The sequence below is a fragment of the Ranitomeya imitator genome, chromosome 2 (genome assembly GCF_032444005.1).
Source record: "Ranitomeya imitator isolate aRanImi1 chromosome 2, aRanImi1.pri, whole genome shotgun sequence".
Taxonomy (NCBI): domain Eukaryota; kingdom Metazoa; phylum Chordata; class Amphibia; order Anura; family Dendrobatidae; genus Ranitomeya; species Ranitomeya imitator.
The window spans coordinates 311,570,674-311,591,411 of record NC_091283.1 but is presented as its reverse complement, the minus strand read 5'-3'; the positions used below and the strand labels follow the sequence as shown (position 1 = coordinate 311,591,411).

The following is a 20,738-nucleotide window of genomic DNA, read 5'->3' as shown; positions in this document are numbered from 1 at the left end:
ATACAGACACAGCTCTGCTTCTCATACATCGAACACAGAAGGCACCACTACGTACATGTTGCAAATACGTGGCCATACATCTTGTACACACACTGCTCCGCTCTGCACACCTCGTATATTCACGGTTCTACTCCGCACATGTCGTACACACATGGCTTCACTCCATACACGCAAAACTCTGCTCTGTACACCTCGTATACACATGTCTCCGCTCCGTACACCTCGTATATTAACGGTTCCACTCCACACATGTCAGACACACATGTCTCCACTCCATACACGCAAAGCTCTGCTCCGTACACCTCGTATACACACAGCTCCGCTCTGTACACCTTGTATACACACGGCTCCGCTCTGTACACCTCGTATATTCACGGTTCCATTCCGCACATGTCGGACAAACATGGCTCCACTCCGTACACCTTGTACACACAAAGCTCCGCTCCGTACACCTCGTACACGCAATGGCTCCACTCCATAAACCTCGTACACGCGTGGCTCCACACTGTACACCTCCTACACATTCAGCTCCGCTACGTACACCTCGTACACATGCTTCTCCACTACTTAGACCTCGTACACATGCAGCTCCGTCTGTACACCTCTCACACACGGCTCCGAGCCATATGCTCGTACACATATGGCTTCGCTCTGTACACCTCGTACACACACGGCTCTGCTCCGTACACCTCATACACATGCAGCTCTGCTCCGTACACCTCGTACACACACGGCTCTGCTCCGTACACCTCATACACATGCAGCTCTGCTCCGTACACCTCGTACACATGCGGCTCTGCTCCCTACACCTCGTACACACATGGCTCCGCTCCGTACACCTCGTACACACATGGCTCTGCTCCGTACACCTCGTACACACACGGCTCTGCTCCGTACACCTCGCACACACACGACTCTGCTCCGTACACCTCGTACACACACGGCCCTGCTCCGTACACCTCGTACACACACGGCTCTGCTCCGTACACCTTGTACACACACACGGCTCTGCTCCGTACACCTCGTACACACACGGCTCTGCTCCGTACACCTCGTACACACACGGCTCTGCTCCGTACACCTCGCACACACACGACTCTGCTCCGTACACCTCGTACACACACGGCTCTGCTCCGTACACCTCATACACACACGGCTCTGCTCCGTACACCTTGTACACACACACGGCTCTGCTCCGTACACCTCGTACACACACAGCTCTGCTCCGTACACCTCTTACACACGGCTCTGCTCCGTACACCTCGTACACACACGGCTCTGCTCCGTACACCTCGTACACACACGGCTCTGCTCCGTACACCTCGCACACATACGGCTCTGCTCTGTACACCTCGTACACACACGGCTCTGCTCCGTACACCTCGTACACACACGGCTCTGCTCCGTACACCTCGCACACATACGGCTCTGCTCTGTACACCTCGTACACATGCGGCTCTGCTACATCCACACTATAAACCCCTTCTGACTCCACACAAACTTTATCTCATCCAGCACCATGACAACCAGCACAGCAGAGTCCTGCATACACTGAGGCCCCTGATCATGTGACCCCTGACTCCTCCCCTCCTGTGACCTCATCACAGGTCCTGTGCGCACAGAACTGCCATATATGTGGAGTGCGGCTCTGCAGGTGAAGGTATGTGAAGATTCCCCATTATTGGCGCATTAATATTAGAAATATATTGCTTGGTCTTCCAGACCTTATCTTGACCTCCACTGTTCCTGGTAACTGCTATTTATTAATTACATTTCGAACTAAGGAAAGGACAACTTGAAGAAAACGCTTTGTTATCTTCTTTATCTTATCTTTATTTAATAGAGCCACTATTGCAAATATTTCCCAATTGTTGAACCCCTGGTCCTCAATAAGAGAAGTTCTCACACGTATCCGCAATCCTCTCGGGATTAATTGTTGGGGGAAGATCATTTTCCAGGAAAGATTTGTTCCACTAAGTTTTGGTTAATAGATTTTTAGATTTTTTTAGTAGATTTTATATCATTACGTTAAAATCCTTCCTACTCTGAGCCCCAGAGCCGCCAGTTGTTGGTGTTTCGTTATTGGAAACCTGATTTTCTTGTGCGAGCCAAGATTGTTCCTGGGCTTTGTAGTCCATGGTCTTTAGCAAGACGCCCTGTGCGGAGCAAAGTATAATATTAGGGAGAAGGAAAAAGACACAAGACGATAATACTCAGATGGGAATAATAGACAGGAAACATTGGAGAACAAAACATGTGATATTCAGATGGATCCAATTACACATGTGGAGATTCCCCATTACTGGCGCATTAATGCTAGAAATATATTGCACAGGGGATATCGCAGCCAATTCCCTGTAAACACAGAATTAGAAATGATTCTTTCTCCGCAGTTTCTATAGGACTTAATACTTTCCTGATTCCGGAGAGCAATAGAAATACGGCAGAAAACAGAGGAAGAAAGTTCCGAGAAGAAGCTTCATAGAAAGACATTGAAGTTACAGACGTCATTTAACCCTTTGGGAGAAAGTGATTCCAGCACTTTACCGAGTAAATCCCACCAGGACTGTAGCAGGTAAAGACCCCAATATCCACAGGTGTCCCTTCTAATTGGGGGAAACTATCTCCTCTAATAATCCTCGGACAGTTCTGACAAACACAGTAAAGTGCCCCTTTATGGAGGTGACAGAAAGTCTGTTTAGTCCCTTTAGCTTCATAGTATCAGCTCTAATCCAATGGTGAGAGAGCGATTTACCCTGAAGAGTCACAGATTGTGGGGTTGTTATAAAATGGTATATTTAGGGGGTTTTGTGTTGTCTCCTTATAAGAATCACAATGGTTTTGCTCCTTTTCCACTGATACAAACGACCCAACTATGAAAGACGGCAACCAAGGAAACATGAAGACACAAAAAAGCACAGTGAGGTCAAAAATACTCTGTTGTAAAAAAAAATCACAGTAATAAGCAAGTGCTAGTCAAATTATGGAAAAAACAGGGTATTTAGTTGATACTTTTTTTTGCAAAAAAAATTATACTAAGCTGCTCCACCAATCGTCAAGGCATACCCATATAGAGCAGTCCTAACTAATGTATATAATCCCTATCTGATGTATTTAAAAACCTGATCATCTGTATAGTACCTGTATAAGCAGGGTTCAGAGAGGGAATATCCATGTGGACATGCTGGATGGAACAGCTTTGATGCAAATGACCCATAAGGAGTGGTGGACTCACTAGTCTTGTAGAAACAAGAGAACAATTATAGAACCAGAAACACATGGGCTACTTGCACATTGAACAAGTCTGTAGGAGCCTGTTTACACACCACCAAGAAACTTGAAATCACAAAAGAGGACAGTGAGGTCAAAAATACTCTGCTGTAAAAAAAATCACAGTAATGAGCAAGTGCTAGTCAAAAGATGGAAAAAACAGGGTATCTAGTTGATAGGTTTTTTTGCAAAAAATGTATACTAAGCTGCTCCACCAATCGTCAAGGTATACCCATATAGAGCAGTCCTAACTAATGTATATAATCACTATCTGATGTATTTAAAAACCTGATCATCTGTATAGTACCTGTATAAGCAGGGTTCAGAGAGGGAATATCCATGTGGACATGCTGGATGTGTCTTCAAGTTTCTTGGTGGTGTGTGAACAGGTTCCTACAGACTTGTTCAATGTGCAAGTAGCCCATGTGTTTCTGGAACCAAGGAAACATGTATTACTCTCATAATGCAGGGCCCTTTTCTTGGCCCCCACACAGTGTAATGTTCCAACAGTCCTGCCATCCCTTAACCCCTTTCTGACATTAGACATACTATCCCGTCGAGGTGGGGTGGGCCCGTATGACCACCGACGGGATAGTACATCATATGCGACTGGCCGCGCTCACGGGGGGAGCGCGGACAATCGCGGCCGGGTGTCAGCTGACTATCACAGCTGACATCCAGCACTATGTGCCAGAAGTGGTCATGGGTCGCCCCCAGCGCATTAACTCCCGGCGGTATAGGGAAGCATCGCGCAGGGAGGGGGCTCCCTGCGTGCTTCCCTGAGACCCCCGGAGCAACGCAATGTGATCGCGTTGCTGCGAGGGTCTCTTACCTCCTCCTCCCTGCAGCAGGCCTGGATCCAAAATGGCCACGGGGCTGCATCCAGTTATAATTGGGGGGTTTCCACTGTTTAGGCACATCAGGGGCTCTCCAAACGCGACATGGAGTCCGATCTCAATTCCAGCCAATTCTGCGTTGAAAAAGTAAAACACTGCTCCTTCCCTTCCGAGCTCTCCCGTGCACCCAAACAGGGGTTTACCCCAACATATGGGGTATCAGCGTACTCAGGACACATTGGACAACAACTTTTGGGGTCCAATTTTTCCTGATTCCCTTGGGAAAATACAAAACTGGGGGCTAAAAAAAATTTTTGTGGAAAAAAAAAAAAAGATTTTTTATTTTCACAGCTCTGCGTTATAAACTGTAGTGAAACACTTGGGGGTTCAAAGTTCTCACAACACATCTAGATAAGTTCCTTGGGGGCTCTAGTTTCCAGTCTGGGGTCACTTGTGGGGGTTTCTACTGTTTAGATACATTAGGGTCTCTGCAAACACAATGTGACGCCTGCAGACCAATCCATCTAAGTCTGCATTCCAAATGACGCTCCTTCCCTTCCGAACTCTGCCATGCGCTCAAACGGTGGTTCCGCCCCACATTTGGGGTATCGGCGTACTCAGGACAACTTGGACAACAACTTTTGGGGTCTAATTTCAACTGTTAGCCTTGGAAAAATACAAAACTGGGGGCTAAAAAATAATTTTTGTGGAAAAAAAAGATTTTTTTATTTTCACGGCTCTGCGTTATAAACTGTAGTGAAACACTTGGTGGTTCAATGTTCTCACAACACATCTAGATAAGTTCCTTGGGGGCTCTAGTTTCCAATATGGGGTCACTTGGGGGTTTCTACTGTTTAGGTACATTAGGGGCTCTGCAAACGCAATGTGACGCCTGCAGACCATTCCATCTAAGTCTGCATTCCAAATGGCGCTCTGTTATGACCTGGTGGTCAGGACAATAATGGACCTGGTGGTTAAGAGCACACGGAATGACCTGATAGTTACTGATAATATAGGACGAGCTCTGAGACGTGGGAACTCTGCTGACCGCAATCCCTAATCCTATCACACACACTAGAAATAGCCGTGGATTGCTCCTAACGCTCCCTATGCAACTCGACACAGCCTAAGGAACTAGCTAGCCCTAAAGATAGAAAAATAAAGCCTACCTTGCCTCAGAGAAATTCCCCAAAGGAAAAGGCAGCCCCCCACATATAATGACTGTGAGTAAAGATGAAAATTACAAACACAGAGATGAAATAGATTTAGCAAAGTGAGGCCCGACTTACTGAACAGACAGAGGATAGGAAAGGTAGCTTTGCGGTCAGCACAAAAACCTACAAAAAGACCACGCAGAGGGCGCAAAAAGACCCTCCGCACCGACTCACGGTGCAGAGGCGCTCCCTCTGCGTCCCAGAGCTTCCAGCAAGCAAGACAACAATCAAAATAGCAAGCTGGACAGAAAAATAGCAAACCAGAGAAAAACAAGCAGGAACTTAGCTTCTGCTGGGAAGACAGGTCACAAGAACGATCCAGGAGTGAACTAGACCAATACTGGAACATTGACAGGTGGCATGGAGCAATGATCTAGGTGGAGTTAAATAGAGCAGCCAGCTAACGAATTAACCTCGTCACCTGTGGAAGGAACCTCAGAAGCCGCAGCCCCACTCACAACCACCAGAGGAAGCCCATGGACAGAACCAGCCGAAGTACCATTCATGACCACAGGAGGGAGCTTGACAACAGAATTCACAACAGTACCCCCCCCCCCTTGAGGAGGGGTCACCGAACCCTCACCAGAGCCCCCAGGCCGACCAGGACGAGCCAAATGAAAGGCACAAACCAGATCGGCAGCATGAACATCGGAGGCAAAGACCCAGGAATTCTCTTCCTGACCATAACCCTTCCATTTGACCAGGTACTGGAGAAATACGAGAATCCAAAATCTTCTCCACCACATACTCCAACTCCCCCTCAACCAACACCGGGGCAGGAGGATCAACGGATGGAACCACAGGCGCCACGTATTTCCGCAACAATGACCTATGGAATACATTATGGATGGCAAAAGAAGCTGGAAGGGTCAAACGAAACGACACAGGATTGAGAACCTCAGAAATCTTATACGGACCAATGAAACGAGGCTTAAACTTAGGAGAGGAAACCTTCATAGGAACATAACGAGACGACAACCAAACCAAATCCCCAACACGAAGTTGGGGACCCACACAGCACCGGCGGTTAGCGAAACGTTGAGCCTTCTCCTGGGACAATGTCAAATTGTCCACCACGAGTCCAAATCTGCTGCAACCTATCCACCACAGTATCTACACCAGGACAGTCCGAACACTCAACCTGCCCTGAAGAGAAACGAGGATGGAAACCAGAATTGCAGAAAAACGGCGAAACCAAAGTAGCCGAGCTGGCCTGATTATTAACCCCTTACCGGCATCGGACGTACTATACCGTCCGATGCCGGCTCCCCTGCTTTGATGCAGGGCTCCGCGGTGAGCCCGCATCAAAGCCGGGACATGTCAGCTGTTTTGAACAGCTGACATGTGCCCGTAATAGGCGCGGGCAGAATCGCGATCTGCCCGCACCTATTAACTAGTTAAATGCCGCTGTCAAACGCAGACAGCGGCATTTAACTACCGCTTCCGGCCGGGCGGCCGGAAATGACGTCATCGCCGACCCCCGTCACATGATCGGGGGTCGGCGATGCTTGTATATTGTAGCCATAGAGGTCCCAGAGACCTCTATGGTTACTGATGAGCGGTGGCTGTGAGCGCCACCCTGTGGTCGGCGCTCACAGCACACCTCCATTTCTGCTACATAGCAGCGATCAGCAGATCGCTGCTATGTAGCAGAGCAGATCGTGCTGTGCCAGCTTCTAGCCTCCCATGGAGGCTATTGAAGCATGGCAAAAGTTAAGAAAAAAAGTTTCAAAAAATGTGAAAAAAATAAAAAAAACATAAAAGTTTAAATCACCCCCCTTTCGCCCCAATCAAAATAAATCAATAAAAAAAATATCAAATCTACGCATATTTGGTATCGCCGCGCTCAGAATCGCCCGATCTATCAATTAAAATAAGTATTAACCTGATCGCGGGAAAAAAATTCGAAACGCCAGAATTAAGTTTTTTTGGTCGCCGCGACATTGCATTAAAATGCAATAACGGGCGATCAAAAGAACGTATCTGCACCAAAATGCTATCATTAAAAACGTCATCTCGGCTCGCAAAAAATAAGCCCTCAACCGACCCCAGATCATGAAAAATGGAGACGCTACGAGTATCGGAAAATGGCGCAATTTTTTTTTTTTTTTTTTTTTTTAGCAAAGTTTGGAATTTTTTTTCACCACTTAGATAAAAAATAACCTAGTCATGTTAGGTGTCTATGAACTCGTACTGACCTGGAGAATCATAATGGCAGGTCATTTTTAGCATTTAGTGAACCTAGCAAAAAAGCCAAACAAAAAACCAATGTGGGATTGCACTTTTTTTGCAATTTCACCGCACTTGGAATTTTTTTCCCGTTTTCTAGTACACGACATGCTAAAACCAATGATGTCGTTCAAAAGTACAACTCGTCCCGCAAAAAATAAGCCAACACATGGCCAAATTGACGGAAAAATAAAAAAGTTATGGCTCTGGGAAGGAGGGGAGCGAAAAACGAACACGGAAAAACGAAAAATCCCCCGGTCATGAAGGGGTTAAGGGCGAACTCAGCCAAAGGCAAAAAGGACACCCAATCATCCTGATCAGCAGAAACAAAGCATCTCAGATATGTTTCCAAAGTCTGATTAGTTTGTTCGGTTTGGCCATTTGTCTGAGGATGGAAAGCCGAGGAAAAAGACAAATCAATGCCCATCCTAGCACAAAAGGCTCGCCAAAACCTCGAAACAAACTGGGAACCTCTGTCCGAAACGATGTTCTCCGGAATGCCATGTAAACGAACCACATGCTGGAAAAACAATGGCACCAAATCAGAGGAGGAAGGCAATTTAGACAAGGGTACCAAATGGACCATCTTAGAAAAGCGATCACAAACCACCCAAATGACCGACATCTTTTGAGAGACAGGGAGATCCGAAATAAAATCCATAGAGATATGCGTCTAGGGCCTCTTCGGGACCGGCAAGGGCAAAAGCAACCCACTGTCATGAGAACAGCAGGGCTTAGCCCGAGCACAAGTCCCACAGGACTGCACAAAAGAACGCACATCCCGCGACAAAGACGGCCACCAAAAGGATCTAGCCACCAAATCTCTGGTACCAAAGATTCCCGGATGACCAGCCAACACCGAACAATGAACCTCAGAGATAACTCTACTAGTCCATTTATCAGGGACAAACAGTTTCTCTGCTGGACAACGGTCAGGTCTATCAGCCTGAAATTTTTGCAGCACCCGCTGCAAATCAGGGGAGATGGCAGACAAAATTAATCCCTCTTTGAGAATACCCGCCGGCTCAGGAACACCCGGAGAGTCGGGCACAAAACTCCTTGACAGGGCATCAGCCTTCACATTCTTAGAGCCTGGAAGGTACGAAACCACAAAATCAAAACGGGAGAAAAATAGCAACCAATGAGCCTGTCTAGGATTCAACCGTTTGGCAGACTCGAGATAAGTCAAATTCTTGTGATCCGTCAAGACCACCACGCGATGCTTGGCTCCTTCAAGCCAATGACGCCACTCCTCGAATGCCCACTTCATGGCCAACAACTCTCGATTGCCAACATCATAATTGCGCTCAGCAGGCGAAAACTTTCTAGAAAAGAAGGCACATGGTTTCATCACCGAGCCATCAGAACTTCTTTGCGACAAAACAGCCCCTGCTCCAATCTCAGAAGCATCAACCTCGACCTGAAACGGAAGCGAAACATCTGGCTGGCACAGCACAGGGGCAGAAGAAAAACGACGCTTCAACTCCTGAAAAGCTTCCACAGCCGCAGAAGACCAATTGACCACATCAGCACCCTTCTTGGCCAAATCAGTCAACGGTTTAGCAACACTAGAAAAATTACTGATGAAGCGACGATAAAAATTAACAAAGCCCAGGAACTTTTGCAGACTCTTCACAGATGTCGGCTGAGTCCAATCATAAATGGCCTGGACTTTAACAGGGACAACTCGATAGTAGAAGGGGAAAAAATGAAACCCAAAAATGAAACCTTCTGAACTCCAAAGAGACACTTTGACCCCTTCACAAACAAAGAATTTGCACGAAGGACCTGGAACACCATTCTGACCTGCTTCACGTGAGACTCCCAATCATCCGAGAAGACCAAAATATCATCCAAATATACAATCAGGAATTTATCCAGGTACTCTCGGAAGATGTCATGCATAAAGGACTGAAATACTGATGGAGCATTGGAAAGCCCGAATGGCATAACCAGTTACTCAAAATGGCCCTCGGGCGTATTAAATGCTGTTTTCCATTCATCGCCCTGTTTAATACGCACAAGATTATACGCACCACGAAGATCTATCTTGGTGAACCAACTAGCCCCCTTAATCCGAGCAAATAAATCAGCAGCGGCAAAGGGTACTGAAATTTGACTGTGATCTTATTAAGAAGGCGGTAATCAATACAAGGTCTCAAAGAACCATCCTTCTTGGCCACAAAAAAAAAACCTGCTCCCAATGGTGATGACGACGGGCGAATATGACCCTTCTCCAAGGATTCCTTTACATAACTCCGCATAGCGGCGTGCTCTGGCACAGATAAATTGAACAGTCGGCCCTTAGGAAACTTACTACCAGGAATCAAATTGATAGCACAATCGCAATCCCTATGAGGAGGTAGGGCACTGGATTTGGGCTCATCAAATACATCCCGGTAATCCGACAAAAACTCCGGGACTTCAGAAGGGGTGGATGATGAAATAGACAAAAATGGAACATCACCATGTACTCCCTGACAACCCCAGCTGGACACAGACATAGATTTCCAATCCAATACTGGATTATGGACCTGTAGCCATGGCAACCCCAAAACGACCACATCATGCAAATTATGCAACACCAAAAAGCGAATATCCTCCTAATGTGCAGGAGCCATGCACATGGTCAATTGGGTCCAGTACTGAGGCTTATTCTTGGCCAAAGGCGTAGCATCAATTCCTCTCAACGGAATAGGATACTGCAAGGGCTCCAAGAAAAAACCACAGCGCCTAGCAAACTCCAAGTCCATCAAATTCAGGGCAGCGCCTGAATCCACAAATGCCATAACAGAATAGGATGACAAAGAGCAGGTCAGAGTAACGGACAAAAGAAATTTCGACTGTACCGTACCAATGGTGGCAGACCTAGCGAAACACTTAGTGTGCTTAGGACAATCGGAGATAGCATGAGTGGAATCACCACAGTAAAAACACAGCCCATTCTGACGTCTGTGTTCTTGCCGTTCAGCTCTGGTCAAAGTCCTATCACATTGCATAGGCTCTGGTCTATGCTCAGATAATACCGCCAAATGGTGCACAGCTTTACACTCACGTAAGCGTCGATCGATCTGAATGGCCAAAGACATAGACTCATTCAGACCAGCAGGCATGGGAAATCCCACCATGACATCCTTAAGGGCTTCAGAGAGACCCTTTCTGAAAATTGCACAGAAAATTGTACAGACCACTTCCTAAACTTCTGACAATATATCTCTACCTCATCCTGACCCTGACACAGAGCCAGCAAGATGTGCTGGGGAGACAGGTCACAAGAACGATCCAGGAGTGAACTAGACCAATATTGGAACATTGACAGGTGGCATGGAGCAATGATCTAGGTGGAGTTAAATAGAGCAGCCAGCTAACGAATTAACCTCGTCACCTGTGGAAGGAACCTCAGAAGCCGCAGCCCCACTCACAACCACCAGAGGAAGCCCATGGACAGAACCAACCGAAGTACCATTCATGACCACAGGAGGCAGCTTGACAACAGAATTCACAACATGCTCCTTCCCTTCCGAGCCCTCCCATGCGCCCAAACGGTGGTTCCCCCCACATATGGGGCATCAGCGTACTCCGGAAAAATTGGACAACAACTATTGGGTCCAATTTCTCCTGTGACCCTTGGGAAAATACAAAACTGGGGGCTAAAAAATAATTTTTGTGGGAAAAAAAAGAATTTTTATTTTCACGTCTCTGCGTTATAAACTGTAGTGAAACACTTGAGGGTTCAAAGGTCTCACAACACATCTAGATGAGTTCCTTAGGGGGTGTACTTTCCAAAATGGTGTCACTTGTCGGGGGTTTCAATGTTTAGGCATATCAGTGGCTCTCTAAACGCAACATAGCGTCCCATCTCAATTCCTGTCAATTTTGCATTGAAAAGTCAAATGGCGCTCCTTCCCTTCCGAGCTCTGCCATGCGCCCAAACAGTGGTTTACCCCTACATATGGTGTATCAGCGTACTCAGGACAAATTGTACAACAACTTTTGGGGTCCAATTTTCTCTCTTACTCTTGGGAAAATAAAAAAGTGGGGGCGAAAAGATAATTTTTGTGAAAAAATATGATTTTTTATTTTTACGGCTCCGCATTATCAACTTCTGTGAAGCACTTGGTGAGTCAAAGTGCTCACCACACATCTAAATAAGTTCCTTAGGGGGTCTACTTTTCAAAATGGTGTCACTTGTGGGGGGTTTCAATGTTTAGGCACATCAGTGGCTCTCCAAACGCAACATGGTGTCCCATCTCAATTCTCAAAGTGCTCACCACAGAGCTAGATAAGTTCCTTAGGGGTTTACTTTCCAAAATGGTGTCACTTGTGGGGGTTTCAATGTTTAGGCACATCAGGGGCTCTCCAAACGCAACATGGCATCCCATCTCAATTCCAGTCAATTTTGCATTGAAAAGTCAAATGGCACTCCTTGCCTTCCGAGCTCTGCCATGCGCCTAAACAGTGGTTAACCCCCACATATGGAATATCGGCGTACTCAGGACAAATTGTACAACAACTTTTGGGGTCCATTTTCTCCTGTTACCCTTGGTAAAATAAAACAAATTGGAGCTGAATTAAATTTTTCGTGAAAAAAGTTAAATGTTCATTTTTATTTAAACATTCCAAAAATTCCTGTGAAACACCTGAAGGGTTAATAAACTTCTTGAATGTGGTTTTGAGCACCTTGAGGGGTGCAGTTTTTAGAATGGTGTCACACTTGGTTATTTTCTATCATATAGACCCCTCAAAATGACTTCAAATGAGATATGGTCCCTAAAAAAAAAAAGGTGTAAAAATGAGAAATTGCTGGCCAACTTTTAACCCTTATAACTCCCTAACAACAAAAAATTTTGGTTCCAAAATTGTGCTGATGTAAAGTAGACATGTGGGAAATGTTACTTATTAAGTATTTTGTGTGACATATCTCTGTTATTTAATTGCAAAAAAATTAAAAGTTGGGAAATTGTGAAATTTTCAAAATTTTCCCCAAATTTCCGTTTTTTCACAAATAAACGCAGGTAATATCAAAGAAAGTTTACCACTATCATGAAGTACAATATGTCACGAGAAAACAGTGTTAGAATCATCAGGATCCGTTGAAGCGTTCCAGAGTTATAACCTCATAAAGGGACAGTGGTCAGAATTGTAAAAATTGGCTCGGTCATTAACATTAAACCACCCTTGGGGTAAAGGGGTTAAACACTGTATAATGTTCCCCCAGTACCGATATCCTCCATGCCATGCCGGGGCAAACTGCTGTCCATGGGCCACACCCGGCCCCCTGACTGCTCCTGTCCGGCCCACTGACACTCACAGCTAGACAGCTGGAGAAGAACTGATCTATGATTCTGATCTTTCATTATGACTGTAGCCCCGCCTCCGTCTTCTCGTTGGTGGATGCGGGGCTGCTCAGTTCCTGGCTTGCAGAGCTGGTGAAACCTGTGCAGGAGGCAGAGCGGTCAGGACAGGAGGAGGGAAGCAGGACCACAACACCCATCTGCTGCAGATAATGGGCAAGTAGCTTCTAAGAGGAGCCCAGATACCACCTGGGAGGCAGCATCCTGTGTCTGCTGTGCTGAGGTCATACCACCTGCGTTACCTTCTTTCAAATCTTATAGCCAGGGCCGCCATCAGGGCATGACGGCCGTGACTGGCGTATGGGGCCCGGTGGGCAGAGGGGGCCCGCATCGGGCCCCGTCTCATCTGCTCACTGGGCCCCTACCGGCAGCTGCAGGCTAACCGGGCCCTTAGCGCCGACGCTGCAGCTGTTTAAAGCTATTGACGTGCGGGCGCGGGCCCTCACGTCAATAGTTAACAGCCGCCAGCCAATCTGAGGCTGGCAGCTGACGTCAGCCGCAGCGTGCGTGCATGTCGCCGGCGTCTGACGTCATTGTCAGTCGCCGGCGAGTGCACGCTGCAGCTGCGTGGAGACAGAGAACTTCGCCCACCGCAGGAGCACGGCCAGGTAAGAAGAACTTTTTTTTTTTTTTCTTGAGAGCGGCGATCCGGGGCGCCCAGGGAAGAACGCTGGACGCAGATGGGGCAGAGTGCTGGACGCAGATGGGGCAGAGTGCTGGACGCAGATGGGGCAGAGTGCTGGACACAGATGGGGCAGAGTGCTGGACGCAGATGGGGCAGAGTGCTGGACACAGATGGGGCAGGATTGGAAACAGATGGGGCAGAGTGCTGGACACAGATGGGGCAGAGTGCTGGAAACAGATGGGGCAGGATTGGAAACAGATGGGGCAGAGTGCTGGACACAGATGGGGCAGAGTGCTGGACACAGATGGGGCAGAGTGCTGGACGCAGATGGGGCAGAGTGCTGGACGCAGATGGGGCAGAGTGCTGGACGCAGATGGGGCAGAGTGCTGGACGCAGATGGGGCAGAGTGCTGGACGCAGATGGGGCAGAGTGCTGGACGCAGATGGGGCAGAGTGCTGGACGCAGATGGGGCAGAGTGCTGGACGCAGATGGGGCAGAGTGCTGGACACAGATGGGGCAGAGTGCTGTACACAGATGGGGCAGAGTGCTGGAAACAGATGGGGCAGAGTGCTGGACACAGATGGGGCACAGTGCTGGACACAGATGGGGCAGGATTGGAAACAGATGTGGCAGAGTGCTGGACACAGATGGGGCAGAGTGCTGGAAACAGATGGGGCAGGATTGGAAACAGATGGGGCAGAGTGCTGGATACAGATGGGGCAGAGTGCTGGACACAGATGGGGCAGAGTGCTGGAAACAGATGGGGCAGGATTGGAAACAGATGGGGCAGAGTGCTGGACACAGATGGGGCAGAGTGCTGGACACAGATGGGGCAGGATTGGAAACAGATAGGGCAGAGTGCTGGACACAGATGGGGCAGAGTGCTGGAAACAGATGGGGCAGGATTGGAAACAGATGGGGCAGAGTGCTGGATACAGATGGGGCAGAGTGCTGGACACAGCTGGGGCAGGATTGGAAACAGATGGGGCAGAGTGCTGGACACAGATGGGGCAGAGTGCTGGACACAGATGGGGCAGAGTGCTGGAGACAGATGGGGCAGGATTGGAAACAGATGGGGCAGAGTGCTGGACACAGATGGGGCAGGATTGGACACAGATGGGGCAGAGTGTTGGACACAGATGGGGCAGAGTCCTGGACACAGATGGGGCAGAATGGAGACAGATGGGGCACGATGGATACGATGGAGACAGATGGGGCAGAGTGCTGGACACAGATGGGGCAGAGTGCTGGACACAGATGTGTTGTGAATTCTGTGGCAGAGCTCCCTCCTGTGGTCACAAGTGGTACTTCGGCTGATTCTCTCTATGAGCTTCCGTTGGTGGAGGAGAGTGGTACTGCGGCTTCTGAGTTTCCTTCCTCAGGTGATGTGGTGAAGTCGTTAGGTGCTGCTCTATTTAACTCCACCTAGTGCTTTTATCCTAGCCTCCAGTCAATGTTCTAGTATTGGACTTGCTTCCTCCTGGATCGTTCCTGTGGCCTGCTGCTCTGCATAGCTAAGTTCCGCTTTTGGTATTTTTGTTTGCTGTTTTTTTCTGTCCAGCTTGCTTATTTGGTTTTCCTTGCTTGCTGGAAGCTCTGGGACGCAGAGGTTGTACCTCCGTGCCGTTAGTCGGTACGGAGGGTCTTTTTGCCCCCTTTGCGTGGTTGTTTGTAGGGTTTTGTGTTGACCGCAAAGTTACCTTTCCTATCCTCGCTCTGTTCAGAAAGTCGGGCCTCACTTTGCTAAATCTATTTCATCTCTACGTTTGTCTTTTCATCTTAACTCACAGTCATTATATGTGGGGGGCTGCCTTTTCCTTTGGGGTCTTTCTCTGAGGCAAGGTAGGCTTATTTTCTATCTTCAGACTAGCTAGTTTCTCAGGCTGTGCCGAGTTGCATAGGGAGCGTTAGGCGCAATCCACGGCTGCCTCTAGTGTTGTTGGAGAGGATTAGGGATTGCGGTCAGCAGAGTTCCCACGTCTCAGAGCTCGTTCTATGTTTTTGGGTTATTGTCAGGTCACTGTATGTGCTCTGACTTCTATGTCCATTGTGGTACTGAATTACCTAATCACAACACAGATGGGGCAGGATTGGAGACAGATGGGGCAGGATGGATACGATGGAGACAGATGGGGCAGGATGGGGAGATCATATGGGGCAGAATGGATACTCATGAGGGCAGGATGGGAGAACATATGGCTGGAGCCTGGAATGAGACACACTGGGGCTAGGATGGCGAATATTACCATAGGGGCTAATTAAGGGATATTATTATTGCAGTGATGTATTTATTTTATTTTTTGAGTATACTGTTTTAAATGGGGGGCGGTCCTGTTACTGTGTAGAGTGATACTATGTTGCCTTCTTCATGTGGTGTAATGTAGAGGCTGGGAAAATTAAGTAATGTGTTCTACAAGCGGAACTCGAGATAACTGTGTTATTTCCTGCAGAGACGAGTCCTGGCTGGATGAAGTGATGGCGGTCTGTGCTGGATGAAAGATGAAGGACTTCACCTAGATACGTCACTGGTGAGTCAGTGTTACCTATACACTGACACTATACACTGTATACTATATACAGAGCTCCTGTGTACAATGTCACCGGTGATCACTGTATTACCTATACATTATATACAGAGCTCCTGTGTGTAATGTCACCGGTGATCACTGTATTACCTGTACACAGACACTGCATACTAATTACAGATCTCCTGTGTATAATGGCACTGATGGTGATAGTATTGTGGGTTTTTTTTTTATTACTGATCAGTATTGTAGTATTCATTCACTATGTGGTGGTAATATGTGGTCTGGTCATGATGTTGTGGTATTTGTTCCTTGTATTTTATATTATTCGATCACTGTGGTGGTAATATGTCATCTGGTCATAGTGCTGTGGTATTTGTTCCTTGTATGTAGTATTATAGGTCATTTTAAAAATTGAAAAATAAATAAAAATATACCTAAATTGTATTGCATATTTTAACAAATATTTAATAGGTTACAGGAGAGTAGGGCCCGGCCAAAAGTGTCTACCGTGTTATGGTGGCGGCTTAAAAAATCTTTTGGCCAAAACAAAAGCTGCCGGCTATATGTGTGATCTGGTGATGGGAACTGTCAATGTGTGATTGGTGAGAAGTGGAATTTTTCCAAGAGAGAGCTGTGGGACTGTGGACAGTTCGAGGGGTGGAGCCTGGAGGCGGGGCTGGGGTGGAGCCTGGGCGGAGTTTCAAGGGGGCCCTGAAAGTTTTGCCAGTATGGGGCCCCAAAATTTCTAGTGGCAGCCCTGCTTATAGCATCAGATTTTTCCAAATACATTTCTGTTACTAACAATGGACACTGTATTAAGTACATTTTATTCACTTCTGATGTATAAAAATGAATTCTATACGGTTGACAGTACAGATGGAAAATCGTCTTTTTCTGGATGGCAATCAGTGACCGCAGCTTCTGCCCCCTGATATCATCTCCTTCGAGTATCCCAGAATGCACTGGTGAATCTCAAGCAAAATGTCATGGGATGTAAAAAAAAAAAAAGACAGGAAGTCAGAACGTATAGGGTACATGTAGAGGTCGCACCTTTTGGTTCGGATCGCCCCTTTAAGTTCAGCCGATTCGTACGGCCCTCCACAGGAGTTTCTCATGTGGCCCCTTGGGAAAATTAATTGCCCACCCCTGCCCCATACACATAATGATAATACAAAATGCCACACAATCTGCTACCACCCAAGCCACTAGATAGCCAATCCTCACTTATCCCCATTTTAGATGTAATACAGTGCCCCTTCTTGGTTCCCACACACAGTATAATGTTCTCAAAGTCCCACCACCCCCACACAAACAGTACAATATTCCCATAGTACCGGGATCCCTAAATTTATTTTGCAATATTTGAACACTTGTTTTTTTTTTTGTGTGTGTGTGTGTGTGTGTGTGTGGGGTCATGTAATATATTGAAGCCTATAGGAAAATAGTCAAAAATTATGTAGTCAATGACAAATGTTTTGATGCCGTCAGTGACATACTCTGTGTCTCAATTCCTCCGCTCAGTGAATGCTTGCTATGCTGTTCTTGCTGAGCTGTCTGTGTCTTGACTGACAGCTTGGTTGTCCAATACTGTGATGGGCTTGCTGGGTTGTCAGTGCCTTGATTGACAGCTCTGCTGTCCAATCTGTGACTGGGGCGTGCGGGACTTTCTGCAGGTGTTCAGTGTTCTGGTAATTACATAGCTACTTAACTGAGCTGTCTGCCCCGATTCCTGCCAGATGTAGTTTGTGCTTCTTGGTGAGTGTTAGTCTGAATCTGTTGCTCTGAGTTCTGATCTTCTGCCGGCTGACCATTTGGACCATGTTCTGACTATACCTTTGTCTTGTCCTTCGGCATTTGATTCTCTATCTCTTGTTATTGACACTGGGCTGTGACCTGACTTACACCTTTGTCTTTTCCCTTGGTTATCTACATACTCTCTTGGTATTGACCCCGAAACATCTGACTTGTCTGCCTCATGGCCTGTCCGTGAGTAGTGACTAGCGTCACATTACGTCTGGCCCTATACTTTTTTTCCTGAACAATCGACCCAGTTCGTGAACTCTGATCAGGTGACAAATCTGACGCAGATGGTTCAGAATCTGGCCAGGGATCACCAGAGGTTAGAATCATCACAGTCCCAGCTACAGGGTCAGTTTAGTTCTCTGGGTTGCTCCCAAGTGCTCCGCTATCAACAGTAGTTATGTCTCCTGGACTCTCTGACACACAGTTGACCTCCCCCGAACCAGTTGTGGCACTTCCTGACAGATTTTCGGGGGGTAGGAACAATTTAGGGTATTTAAGGAGATCTGTAAATAATTTTTTACTCTACAACCTTGGTCTTCTGGGGATGAGTCCCAGCAGGTGGGTATAATTCTGTCCCTATTGCATGGGGGTCCTCAGACTTGGGCATTCTTTGTCCCCACTAACCCCAGATTGCTCTTCTGTTGATGCCTTTTATGATGCTTTAGAGATGATTTATGATGACCTGATAGGGTCCAAATCACAGAGGCTAAGATCATGAACCTTATGCAGAGAGGCCGCACCGCTGAAGATTATAGTTCAAAGTTCCGGCAATTGTCATCTGAGGTTCTATGGAATGATGCTGCTTTCAGGTGTCAGTTTCGCCGTGGCCTTACGGATGCTCTTAAGGATGCTCTGGCTTTGCCTTCTCCCCCCTGTTCTTTCAGGGAGGCCATGACTCAGGCCATTTGTATGGATCGTAGAATCTGGGAGAGAAGTGATGAGCAACAAGTGTTTTCGGTCATTCTTGCAGAGTTGGTTTCCTTACCTGAGACGGAACCGCCAGCTCTCGGGCCGTGGAGAGGAGACATCGGCGTGATCTGGGACTCTGCTTCTACTGTCATTCCACTGGACACTATCTTAACGACTTCTCGATTCGCCCTCAAGCAAACAAGCTGTCAGGAAATGTCTAAGTCTGGGTGATATTCGAGGAGGTCAGCAAGACTTTCAGTTACCCTTTTACTTCTCAGATAAAGTGATGTTAAACATGGAACTATGTTTTCAAAACCCGTGGTTATCTGCACTTGCTTTCATTGACTGTGGGTCTGCAGCAAACATTATTGATTCTGGACTGGTTCTTAAATTAGGATTAGGGTCAGTTAGATTGTTGCTATTGACAAAGCACCGTTACACCAGAAATTTGCCCAGCTGGTAATGGTGACATTCACACTAAAAGTGGGAATACTCCACTTTGAGTCCATCTCCTGTTAATTCTTGGATAATTTACCTGCTGGGATTTTGGTGGGGCTTCCTTGGCTGCATGTTCATAATTCTGTAATTGATTTGTAGCAAAAGGATATTGTTAAGTGGGGCCCCAATTGTCATAAAAAGTGTCTTAATTCTGTGCAAATTTGCTCCGCTAATTTGGAGGGTCTGCTGGCATGCCTGTAGGACTTTGGAGATATGTTCTCAGAAAAAGAGATAATACCTCCCCATTGTCCTTATGATTGTATTATTGATCTTATTCCTAATGCCAAATTGCCTAAAGCTCGCCTGTATAACTTGTCAGGACCGTAACAGACCGCTATGAAAGAATATCTCAATGAAAGTTTACAGAAGGGTCATATCCATCCCTCCTCCTTGCCTCTAGTGGCTGCCATGCAATGGCAATAATTAAAGCCGAGAGGCCATACGCCGGCGAGTGCGAGCTTGAAATGCCGGGAGGGATCTTTGCCGCAGGAGCGCGGCCAGGTAAGAAGAGATTTAATGGAGACACGGGCGCAGAATGGAAGGATAGGAGGGGAAGGATAGGAGACAAGGGGCAGGATTGGAAGGGGGAGGATGGGAGACAGGGGGCAGAATGTAGACAAGGGATAGAGGCACGGGGAAGAATGGAGAAAAAGGGGTAGGATGGAGAGACAAGGGGCAGGATGGGAGATGGGGCAGAATGGAGACAAGGGGGCAGGATAGACACGAGGAAGAATAGAGACAAAGGGGTAGGATGGAGACACGGGGGCAGAATGGAGACACGGGGGCAGAATGGAGACATGGGGGCAGGATGGAGACACGGGGGCAGGATTGAGACACGGGGAAGAATGGAGACAGGGAAGAATGGATACACGGGGTAGAATGGAGACATGGGGCAGAATGGAGACACGGAGACAGAATGGGAGACAAGGGGGCAGGATGGGACACAAGGGGGCAGGGTGGGAGTCACGGGGCAGGATTAGAGACACGGGGACAGGATTGGAGACACGGGGCAGGAATGGAAACATGGGACAGGACTGGAGACACGGGGCAGGATGGAAACATGGTGCAAGATGGAGACAGTTGGGGCAGGATGGATACAATGGAGACAGATGGGGCAGGAAGGATACGATGGAGACAGATGGGGCAGGATCATGTGGCAAGATCATGGAAAAGATGGGGCAGGATGGGACATCACATGAGGGCAAAATGTATACTCATGAGGGCAGGATGGAAGAACATATGGTTGTAGCCAGGAATGAGACACATGGGGGCCAGGATGGGAATATTATTACCATAGGGGCTAATTAAGGGATATTATTACAGCAGTGATGTACTTATTTTATTTTTTTAGAATACTTTTTTAAATAAAGGAGGCGGTCTTGTTACTGTGCTGAGCGACACTGTCGCCTTTTTTTCTTCATCTGATGTAGTTTAGAATTTGGGAAAAAAATAATGTGTTCTGCAAGCGGAGC

The 20,738-nt window shown here is 47.3% G+C and overlaps 1 protein-coding gene across 3 annotated transcripts in view; it reads left to right on the top strand.

The window, feature by feature from the left end:
• Positions 1–1,603: 1,603 nt before the first annotated feature.
• Positions 1,604–20,738, top strand: part of LOC138663409 (oocyte zinc finger protein XlCOF8.4-like) — a 74,337-nt gene continuing 55,202 nt past the window's right edge. For 2 of the 3 annotated variants that reach the window (XM_069749601.1, XM_069749600.1), the window contains exon 1: positions 2,290–2,575. The gene's annotated coding sequence lies outside the window, so the exon portion shown is untranslated. Of the gene's footprint in view, positions 1,661–2,289; positions 2,576–20,738 lie in introns of those variants that run through there. The other variant, XM_069749602.1, reaches the window with a different exon arrangement.